Consider the following 12,239-nt stretch of genomic DNA (forward strand, 5'->3'; position numbering starts at 1 on the left):
TGTTACCAGGCGAGGAACACACAAAATAAACCCTAAGATAAGTAGCCAGAAAGTTAACAAGTTAAAAACAATATGTCCGTAAAGATATAGTTCTTATATTTTTTTTAAATTTCCCTCTTAAGAAATTAAATAGAAAATTACTCCGCTGAACAAAAGAAAGGAACGCCGTTACTCTTTCCGTTCCAGTAAAAAAAGTAACGAGTTCCCGTTCCAGTTCCACCGATGAAAAATGGAACGGTGGCGTTCCTTCGTTCCTCCTAAAAGGAACGCGTTCCAGGAACGCCGTTCCTTGGAACGCCGTTCCGTACAACACTGGCTTTCACTTTAGCTTTGTCTCGCTCAGCGCGTTGAACACTGCATATGTAACTGAAGCTGACTGGGATAATTTACCTTCTTCCTAAACTTTATATTCTGAATTTGAAAGCGAGATTTATTTTATGCGTTTTAACACAGAATCTGTTTTATCAGCCAAACTTTATGAGAAAACCATCACGAAAAACTATCACGATAGGCAGTTACCAAAAACTGTGACATCACCAAGGATCGGACCTCAAGTAACATGACGTTGCGTGACGACACGTAAAATGTTCACGTAACGGGGTCATTTGATGTTATGACGTTGCACAACGTCGCGGTGGCACATGACCCTAGTGTGTCGCGTCACGTCAGGCTCTCTGGGGTATTGTAATGTCACGTGACACTGTGACGTTATAGAGTTCAATCACGTGACATCGTGACGTCAGAGTATCGTGTGACATCGTTACGTCCGTGACCGAGTGCTATGACATCTTATTGAGTCGTGAGGTCATGATGTCTCACTGCCAAGTGACCTCCGGTTTCAAGCGACGTCATAACACCCGTGACTCGATGATTTAACGTCACACCGTGAGGTCGCGTGATGGCGTTACGTGACACGCTGATGTTAGGCGGCGCTGATACGTCATAAAGCTCACTCACGGGACATGATGACGCCAAGTGATTATATGACGCAACGTTATATCACTTGAAACTCTGACTCAGGGTCACGTGACGTCACGTGCATCTTTGATCACATGATCCTCGACTTCACTATGTCAAATGACGCCATAATGTCACTCAAAAGTATTGCGTCGAGTGACATTATGAAGTCACGTGACACCTGAAGTTTATGTGGCATTATATCATGGGACACCGTGACTCCATGTTAGACCAAGAAAGCGCGTGACGCCTAGTTATATTAATTACCTTAATGCGTTACACGAGACCGCACACACATACCATGTGGCTAGCCCATTCACAACACAGTCTGTACTTCCAAGTTTTAGTCGACATGATCAAGGCAGCCATCTGTTGTTTTGTTTATAAGTTCACGGTCAGCTGAAATGTAAGGATCTTTCAATGAGACTATAGTCTCGTGACCTCTTTCTGATCTGACAAAGCTGTTTCAGACGTTTCGCGATTCCAATTGGTGGCCACATGGGGCCAGGAGCTCGCGTCCTTTTGTTCTTTTTAAGTCATTGGAAGTTTCTCAAAACAAATATTTAAGGAGTGTTTTCCATAATTAATTATCTAGGAACCGTGTTTTCTGAAACTTCAACAAAAGTCAGCTCCCTTAACTCTGTGTAGAAAATAAAGATGCGCTTCAATACTCTTACATTAGGCTCCTGTCTAGTACTTTATTTACATGTGGAGCACGTTGGTTTAGTGAATGCCCGTTTTATTCCGTGCTGCTAAGGGCTCCCTACCTCGTGTGCCTGCAGTGTTAGTGGCCGGCATCGGGAGCCGGACGCCACTCTTGCTGGTGTTCCCGTTCTTCCTGCGGCGAGCGTGTGGGGCGACGTGCGGGGTTATGGAGCAAACAACCGAGGACCTACCACCCACTAATCCTATTAAGAGCTCGCCGTCGGCCTCGCCGAGAAGGACGTGCAGCTGCAGCAATGGGCGGAAGTGCCTCGCCGATAGACTGAGACTCATATTTGCCGTTTCTGCTTCCAGCACTGGCCTGCAAATAAAACGGGGACGTTAAAAAGACTTCCTAAACACGTGAAGAGTTTTACTTGTTTGCAGTTATTTTTCGTCGACTCTGCCTTCAAAACATATAAAATCGCGTAAATGTATGCGTTTATAGATATTTGTGCTTTGTGGAGGATGTTCCTACATTTGTGTTATGTGAAGGAGGTTTGCGAACTGCCGTATGCCGATCAGTCGAGAGCAGTGACTTATGCAATAACAAAATGCACAAAAAGAAAACAAAAAAACACAACACCTCACGTATTTATTTAAACAGTGCTTTCAGCGAAAATGATGGTGCTTGATATTTATTGATGTGACTCTCTTTTTTTACTCACCCTTAAAAGTGAGCGTTCTCCCTAAAAGTTTAAATATATTAATTTATATTTGGGCTGGGCACTTGATTGATAAGCCTACCGATTACCCAAAAAAGTATAAATTTGACGCTTTTACAATAGAGACGTGGACGAGTGACGAGTCCGAAGGAAAATTTTAGGTGAAATTTCGACCTAATGCAAACCGTAGGGGCGAGATTTGTAGCTTTAAACAAGTAGAAAAGCGACCTTTTTTTTTTTTTTTGTTTTTTCGTGTTTTAGCTACATTAGCTTAGTTCGAGTTCCAGTTTAGTCCAGTAGAATCTAAATTGACCAATGAGAGGAGTTCGCTTTGAAGAATATCTACGAGCCTCTATGCCTCTGCAGATGATGTAATACTTTGAGAATGTGGGTGTATTTTGACAGGTTTAACTTCATATTAAGGTTGATTTAAAAACCGAAAATTTACCCCGCGCCGTTCATCAGATATTCATCGAAGGCAAACCATCTAATTGTGACTTTTCTAAAACCTACTTTGCATCGCAATGAAAGAAGCCGATTAATCGATTAATTATCTTATTAAAGGGTGGCACTCATTCGGGTTAAAATCGTTATTCGACAATCAGCCCTAAATTATAAGTTGAACACTAAAAATAAAAAAAAGTACAAGATGAAAGAGTATCTCACCTTTGTTTAAATAATGATGTTATAATCATTATCAGAAACAAATTATTAGATCCCATTCAAATTAGTCAAAGCTGCCATTCCGTGACAACGGTTATTCAGATGCTGCGATAAGGTACGATTGCGCGGTAACAGCGCGAGGGGTGACCGTGGCGAGAGAGGCAATGAACAAATCTAACTGAAACATTGGATATCGATGAACGCTAAAATCATGACTCGGGTTCTCCGCCCGGAGTAGTGGTGAGTGAGAGCACCACACTTGCCGCATCCACGTGGTGTTTGCCTCCCATTTTTGAGTTATTCAATCAGTGTCACGATGGACATTCGGAGGGCATTGGGCAATGAAACAAGATGGACAATCACATCCTCGAAGGAAATGAAAGGCGCTTTGGGTCGGCGAGAACCAGCTAAAAAAAAAAGACTTCAGGGAGACTCATTCGACAAACTGCATGACAAGAGACCGTTATTCTTAATGGGAAAGCTGAAGCAGACCGCGTCTGCCAATCGAGTCCTAACTTTTAGAGAGACCTAGACCGCCAAGCAGGACACCGGGGGCAGCTGGTTCTAAAATGAGGTATCCAGACGTTGAATAACGTAGGAGTTTGGGCTAGTTGGTATTTCATTATTAAAAATTAAAACATCGCAGGGACTCGGACAAGAACAAGAAGGTAGACGAACAAGGCGCTGACTTACAACTAAAGTTTATTCGTGCTTACATCAAGTATAAATACTATAAGGTCATGAAACACAAATAAAAATAAAATATATGTAATGGATGACACGTGTTCCTTAGCCACCGTTATGCGCTGTCACTGTGTGTCAAAGGAGGCACATTAATTTTCGGATAAACATATTGAAAAGGTGCTGACACAGTTTTCCCCCAATTTCCCTATTTCACGCGCCTCAATGATTTCTTGAATGAGTTTGTCTTTATTTTCTCTAATCACTTCACACTTGTCGAAGACGGGAGTGCAGCAGTAGTCACCTGACACAACTGTAAAAACGTTATACTTATGTTCTCGCAAGCGATCATCGAGGCAGCACCCCGTTTGCCCGACGTATCTCCTGCCGCACGAGAGGGGAATAGAGTACACCACTCGCTCCACACAGTTCACGAGTCGGTCGTGGTGTCTTTTGGTGCAACCCTGCTTTCCTCTAGAAGAGGAGTTCACTTTTCTGCGCAGCCAAGACAGCTTTTCCGGAGCCGAAAAAACCACATCAACACCAACCCTTCACCCAACTTTCTTTAGGTTGTCCGAGATCTTGTGCAGGTATGGTAAAACGGTTACTTTTTTGTTAACCCTATGAGCCTGCTGGGTCGTTACCTCCCGAGCTTTCTTAAGCAGGCTCTCCAGAAACAGTCGTCAACACGTATAACGGATATCCCGTATATCTGAGCCTTGATGCCTATGTGTTGAAGCTCTCTTTCACCCGGTGGGGGCACGACTTGAACAGGGGAAAAATAAAGAAAAACTCAGTCGAGAAATCATTGAGGCGCGGGAAATTGGAAAATTGGGGAAAACTGTGGTCAGCAGTCCTTCAATATGTTTATCTGAAAAGGAATGTGGCTTTCTAGACACACAGTGACAGCGCATAACGGTGGCTAAGTAGCATGTGGCGTCAATTACATGTACTTTATCTTTATTTGTGTGTCACGACGTTACAGTATTTATACTTCATGTTAACACGAATAAACTTTAGTTGTAAGTCAGCGTCTTGTTCGTCTACCTTCTTGTTCTGGCCCGTGTCCCAGCGTTGTTTTAATTTTTAAACTCCAGACGTTTTTGCTAAGGGGGCGAATGTCGTTATCTCGAGCGCCGAAAACTTGGTAAGACAAAATAAATGAGCAAATACCGAATATTTAAGCCTAAATAAGCCCTTAAATACATAAATATAAACTATAGCGAAAATGAACAAAACAAAATAAGGTGGATTCATAAGTATAGTGTATTCTCAAAAGCAATAAATTTCTCATTATGCCATTCTAATATAATTGTGACCCAGATAAATCACCAAGCATACATCAAAGTGCACACAACCATTCACACTATTGCCGCGGGCGCAGCTGACCAAGTGGGCAGCGCGCCCGCGGCCTCACGGTTATCGCGCTTGCCTTCTACGCGGAAGGCCAGTGTTCGATTGCTGGCCGCGTCTACACATTTCTGATGATGCTGTAATGTGATCTTCTGGCAAATTCAAGAACCGTCTTGCTGATTCGAGGTTATAATGTTCTACACATCGAACCTTCTACGCCGCATGTTTCAGAAGCCACGCGGGTACGAAAAGGGGCTCCGCGTGGCAAGCCGAGGTCAGTTTCGCCCTAGCGTTCGACTCTGCTCTTTCGCCGACTGCGACGCCCGCGACGGCCTGTTCCTATCTTCGATTCAGTTCTTATTTTTGGGCACAAGTTTGCCCTCATTAAACGTTTCAGTTTTCCCAGTTCTTCTTTGTTTCCTTGCCTGTTCAGTCGTGACACACGTCAGATCACTAATTGTCCGGGAAGAAGTTCCTCAGGCGCTGCAGCCAGAAGTTCTCGTCGGCACCACTCCCGAACGGCTCACGCTGAGTTACGCTGCAGCTACCCGACGACCGCCGCCACCAGCTCACCAGTATACGGCGCCACCCCGACGTGAGCCTCCAGCGCCGCAGCATTCCCGACGCCAAGAAGATCGGGCGCACGTCCGCTCACAACAAGATGCGCCGCGAATGACCGACGTGTGGAGGACGGCCAATCGACGCCCGTTGTGCTATCACTGCGGAAAAGCCGACCACGTTTACTGACGATGCCCCTACCGCTAGCTGGGCCTACGAGGGTTTGCGCCCAACGACACTCGACCACTTCTCGGAGAGCGACCTTGGGACATTGAGGGCTACCTCCGCCACTTTTGATCTCCTAAGTTGTCTCCCCGCCGAGAATTATGTTCACCGCCTCCCCGACGTTCGCCATCGCCCTTCCGCCGGTTTCGCCGAGACAGCCTGTCACCCATCGCTTCCCGTCGGGAAAAGTAGGCGCGGCAATGCCGGGAGGTTTTGTTGCCGAAGACGAACGATGCAAAGATCCTCCAGGATCGTCGGAGCACTCCCACTCTAACCCCGCAACGCAAGACGTTTCTACATCGGTGTCGAATAACCACAACGATAATATTGACAGCCATGACGCGACGGCACTCGTCGACACCGGAGCAGACTACTCCGTTTTGAGTGGGAGACTCTCTCGTCGCCTTCGGAAAGCTACGACGTCTTGGGACGGACCGCAGATACGAACCGCCGGCGGACGTCTGATTACATTTGTCGGCAGGTGCACTGCTGGCGTTGAGATCCACGGTGAAACCTGCCCTGTGAAGTTCGTCGTTCTGCAAGACTGTTCGAAAGACGTTATCTCGGAATGGACTTCTTTTGTGAATATGGCGCCATCATCGACCTTGCGAAGAACAAGCTGACGCTTCGGAAACCTGTCCCACCAGCAGAAGATCCCAAGGCGACGTTAGCTGCAGTGCGAGTCCTCACCAGCCACGTCAACCTGCCGCCGCTGTCGAGTGTCTTTGTGCCCGTCGGGACCGAAGAAGCCACCTGCGGTTTAGCACTGCTGGAAGGAAGCGTCCAACTTTTCCTCGGACGAGGGATTGCCATTGCAAGAGGCGTGACCAAACTCCAGGACGGGCGTACAGTAGCTCTTGTTACCAACTTCCGGCAAGAGTCGCAGCACTTTACAAAAGGTACAGCTGTGGGCTTCGTCGAGGAAATTCAGGACTCAGCCGCTATCACCGTGATCTCAGAAGACGCCTCTCCGACGCAGCATAAGAGAACCACGCCGTCAGAAATCGACATCCACCCAACCCTCCCCCTTCCCCACCGACGACAGCTGGCTGACCTCCTCGCCGAGCTCAATGAGTGCTTTGACACGTAATCAAAGGTGCGCCAGACGACGGTTGCGAAGCATCGAATAGTTACTGATGACGACGCACCTCCTGTGCATCGCCCACCGTACCGAGTCTCTGTGAAAGATAGGGAAGCCATCCAGATACAAGTTCAGGAAATGCTTGATGACGAAATCGTCCAGCTCTCAAACAGTCCGTGAGCTTCCCCAGTAGTCCTGGTGAAGAAGAAAGAAAAACCCCGAGGTTCTGCGTGAACTATCGCCGGCTTAACACAGTAACAAAAAAGGACGTCTATCCGCTGCCCCGCATCGACGACACCCTGGACCGGCTGCGCCACACCCGATACTTTTCGTCGGCGGACTTGAAGACCGGTTACTGGCAGATCGAGGTCGACGAACGAGATCGTGAGAAGACGGCCTTCTTCACACAGGACGAACAGTATGAATTTAAAGTAATGCCGTTCGGGCTGTGCAAAGCGCCGGCCACCTTCCAGCGCGTTATGGACACTGTCCTTTCTGGCTTAAAATGGCAGAGCTGTCTCGTCTAGCTTGACGACGTTGTGGTATTCGCAAAAGAATTCGACGAGCACCTGAGACGACTGCGAGCCAAGCTACGGGCCTTCAAGGCTGCCGGGTTGACCCTCAAGCCTTACAAGTGTCGGTTCGTTTATGGTCAGCTGAAATTCTTTGGCCACGTCGCGAGTGCTCAGGGAGTAAGCCCTGATCCTGCAAAGACGTCGGCTGTCGCCGAATTCCCCAAACCATCAGACAAAAAGGCCGTCCGAATATTCCTTGGCCTGTGCGCGCCTACTGCAGACGTTTTGCTCGTGACTTTGCACAGATTTCTGCATCGCTGACGCATCTGACGAAGGACGACGTGCAGTGCCAGTGGGGAGAGGAGCAACAAGAAGCGTTAGACAAACTCAAGCGAAGGCTCCAGTCGCCCCTATCGTCGGACATTTTGATCAGTCGGCGGAGACAGAAATCCGCACGGACGCCAGCAATACCGGTCTCGTTGCGGTACTCCTTCAGCGGCAAGAAGGTGCAGAGCGAGTAATCGCTTCGGCAAGCCGGGCGCTGTCTAAGGCAGAAAAAAATTATTCAACGGCCGACACAGAATGCCTTGCTGTCGTCTGGCCGATAACCAAGTTCCGGACATACCTGTACGGGATCCCATTCCGCGTTGTCACGGACCACCACGCTCTCTTTTGGCTCGCCAATCTCAAGGACTCGTCAGGACGCCTTGCTCGCGGGAGCCTTCGACTGCAAGAATTCGACGTGACCGTTGCGCACAAGTCAGGCCGCAAGTATAATGACGCCGATTGTTTGTCTAGGGTCCCAGTCGAATATCCTTCCGACAGAACCGACGACGACGATGACGCGTGTTTTCTCGGAGCGATTACAGGTACCGACATGGGAGCACTTCAACAAGACGACCCCGAACTTCGCGCCGTGATCGACCACCTCGAAGGTCAAGGAAGGAAGTTCCGTTCCGCGATTCTTGGCCCGAGACTTGTCAAGCTTCGTTCCGCGGCGAGGCGTGCTCTTCAAGAAGAACTTCGGAACCAGCAACCCTGCCTGGCTGTTGGTTGTTCCTGCCAGCCTGCGAGAAGACATTTTTCAAGCTTGCCACGACGACCAGACGGCTGGACACCTAGGCTACAGCAGGACGCTCGGCCGGATTCGTGACAAGTACTATTGGCCGAGACTCCCGAAAACTGTCCATTTGTAAACACGGTCATGCCATGAATGCCAACGACGTAAGAAGCCTCCGGCGAAGCCAGCAGGACTCTTGCAGCCGATACCTGCCCCGACTGCGCCCTTCCAGCGGGTCGGAATAGATTTACTTGGGCCATTCCCAGCATCGACGCAAGGAAACCATTGGATTATCGTCGCGACCGATTATCTTCCACGATACGCCGAGATGAAAGTCCTTCCATCGGAAACAACGGTGGAAGTCGCCAAGTTTTTCGCCGAATCTATTCTCCTCCAACATGGCGGCCCAGAAGTCCATTTAACTGACCGAGGGTCATCGTTCTTGGCACAGCTCACGCAAGAGATCCTTCGGCTCAGCGACACCAGTCATGGTCGGACCAGCGCGTACCATCCGCAGACCAACGGGCTAACGGTGAGGCTCAACAAGACAATCGCCGACATGATCTCTATGTACGTCGACGTAGAGCTCAAGACCTGGGACGAGGTATTACCATACGTCACGTTCGCCTACAACACCACAGCTCAAGAAACAACCGGGTTTACACCATTTGAGCTGGTGCATGGCAGAAAGGTGACGACTATGCTGGACGCGATGCTGCCCCATGATCCAGTAGATGATGGATGCGACGATGCCTACGCGGTCAGTCAGAGAGCAGAAGAGGCACGCCAACTAGCCCGCCTTCGAATCCACGATCAACAGTGTGTCGACGCTCGCCGGTACAATCTTCGGCGCCGCGCCGTCCACTTCCAGCCTGGAGACAGTGTGGGTGTGGACGCCGATTCGTCGTCACGGTCTCCGCGAAAAACTGCTGAAGCGCTACTTTGGGAATAACAAGATCATTCGACGCCTCGGAGATCTGAACTCCGAAGTTCTTCCCGACGGAACACGACCATCAACAAGACGTCAGCCGCGACCCGAGGTGGTGCGCGTCGTTCGGCTGAACCCGTGTTACGAACGATAGAACTTTCCACCCTCGTCGGCGAGTGAACTGTGAGCTGTGATTTGTGAGCTGTGAGCTGTGAACTGTGAACTGTGTACTGTGGCTCGCGATTCTGCTGTCCTTTAGTTGTGGATTTGTTTTTCTTGTTTTGTGTTGCATCGGGACGATGCACTTCTTTGTAGGGGAGAATAATGCCGCGGGCGTAGCTGACCAAGTGGGCAGCGCGCCCGTAGCCTAACGGTTATCGCGCTTGCTTTCTACGCAGAAGGCCAGGGTTTGATTCCTGGCCGCGTCTACACATTCTTGACGATGCTGTAATGTGATGTTCTGGTAAATTTGAGAACCGTCTTGCTGATTCCAGGTTGGAATGTTCTACACATCGAACCTTCTACGCCGCACGTTCCAGAAGCCCACGTGGGTACAATAGGGGCTTCGCGTGGCAAGCCGGGGTCAGTTTCTCCCTGGCGTTCGACTCCGCTCTTTCGCCGACTTCGACGCCCGCGACGCTCTGTTGATATATTCGATTCAGTTCTTATTTTTTTGCACAAATTTGCCCCATTAAACGGTTCAGTTTTCCCAGCTCTTCTTTGTTTCCTCGCCTGTTCATTCGTGACACACGTCAGATCTCTAATGAGAATGGTATATGCGATGATGACAATGTGTGAGGACACAAGACAATAAAACTGGAGACATTTGCGCGTAAATCTGTCTGATCCGACGGGCACACTGTCGAAACGACGGTCTCATACGACAGGTTTTGTCGCACCAAAGCGTCAGAAGGGGCTTTGTGCGGCTCCGGCATGCTACAAATACATATCATCGATGAATATAAAAAGTAATTCATGTTCAGCATGATACAATACCAAGCTAATGCGCTTACATAATGAAAAGAAACACCATTTAGAAAGGCTCGCTGTCGGGATCAGCGGGATTACGGGACACATATCACTAAATATATGAGTGTAAATACACTATCAGGTAAATCAAGCGAAGCCTTTTTTGTATACAACTTCCGTCAGTGCTCAAACCAAACCCCAAGACAGCTTGGAAGCCCTAAATTCCAGTAGCCTGAGGCAGCGGTAGACATTATGAATAAGTCAAGTGCTTGTGTCGATAACCAACCAGTGCGCCACCATTCTTAACAAATCATTCTGTTCTATATTTACTAAAGCAAATCTTGACACACTACCCTCCATTATCAACACTTAGTATCCAATGACGGTTCCGATTACTTTGGCTCCCCTTGGTATTGTTAACATAATCTACTCGATAAAACTTTCCACCTCGCCGGGTATAGACGACATTAATTCCAAGCCTCTGAAGAACACTAAAAATATCTGCAGTGCTCCGCTCTCAATGATATTTATTCAGTCTCTCATTGTAGGCCTCACTCCACAAAAATGGAAAGCGGGGAGGGTCGTGCCTACATTTAGGAAAGCGTACCAGTGCCCACCAATTAACTGCAGTCCCACTTCACTAAGTTGCGCATCATCAAAAATTATGAAACTCATTATTTACTCTCATGTTGCGCGTTTCCCTGAAACAAATGATTTTCTCCATTCATCGCAACATGCATTCAGAAAAGGGTTCTCATGCGAAACTGAACTTGACACACTCGCCCATGGCCTTCATATGAATTTCGATAACAACTTCCAAGCCGGCATCATTACCTTAGATTTAGATTTTGCTAAAGCATTTCACAAGGTTCCTCTTCAAAGACTAATGCTCAAACTTTACCAACTTAACTTAGACCCACAGATACTAGCATGAATTGGTCATTCCCAGCAGGATCCGAAACAGTTCGTAAACGTCAATAAACATTCATCTAACTACGCATCCGTAACCCCCGGCTTCCCCAGGGAACTGTTCGTGGTTCCCTTCTTTTCGTTATTTACATTAATGACCTTCTATCTGCTCTTTCCTGCCACATCCGCCTTTTTGCTTACAATTGTGTAGTGTATCGTAATATAACTAATCTAAGTGACCAAGTATCTCATCAAAATGATCTTAATAATGTTAAAACCTGGTACGATTTGTGGAAAATATCATTAAACATTAGTAAGCGTAGATTAGGTTCATTTCATCGGCGCTCTAGCCCACTAACCTACAACTATTCGATCATTGAGACCATAATTTTATCAGCAATAAGTTATAAATATCTAGGCGTGCATTTCTTCAGTAACCTATCTTGGGCACTAAATATTAACCATGTCATCTTTGAGTTATAACCAATCACTCGGATAACTAAAACGTAACGTCAAATTCGCACCCTTAAACATAAATTACTAATCGCCCAAAGCTAGAGTACGCTGCCGCTGTATGGGATCCATTTCAAAATTACCTCAGCCATGAATTAGAGGCAATTCAAAATCGTGCAGTAAGTTTTATTTTTTCGAGCTATTCAAACTAAATAAGTTTCAGCGGCCTAAAGGAACGTGCTCAAGTAGTTAACCTATCACTACACCGAAAATATTTTACATTAACACTCTTTCACAAATTTTATAAAACTTCCAGCCAGATTCACAGTACATCATGCAATCCGCACGAACTTCTTATAGTACCGGTCATCTACTCAACGTGATGCCCACCAAAACTAGAGCAGTGACCTCGTCTGCTTCATTATTTTCCCGCACAGTAAAGGAATCGAATAACTTTCCCCGCAGCATCGTTTCCATATCTTACACTCTTCATTTCAAAGAGAAATTGAGCGAAGTCATT

Source organism: Ixodes scapularis, unplaced genomic scaffold (genome assembly GCF_016920785.2).
Source record: "Ixodes scapularis isolate PalLabHiFi unplaced genomic scaffold, ASM1692078v2 PGA_scaffold0__279_contigs__length_252992795, whole genome shotgun sequence".
Taxonomy (NCBI): Eukaryota; Metazoa; Arthropoda; class Arachnida; order Ixodida; family Ixodidae; genus Ixodes; species Ixodes scapularis.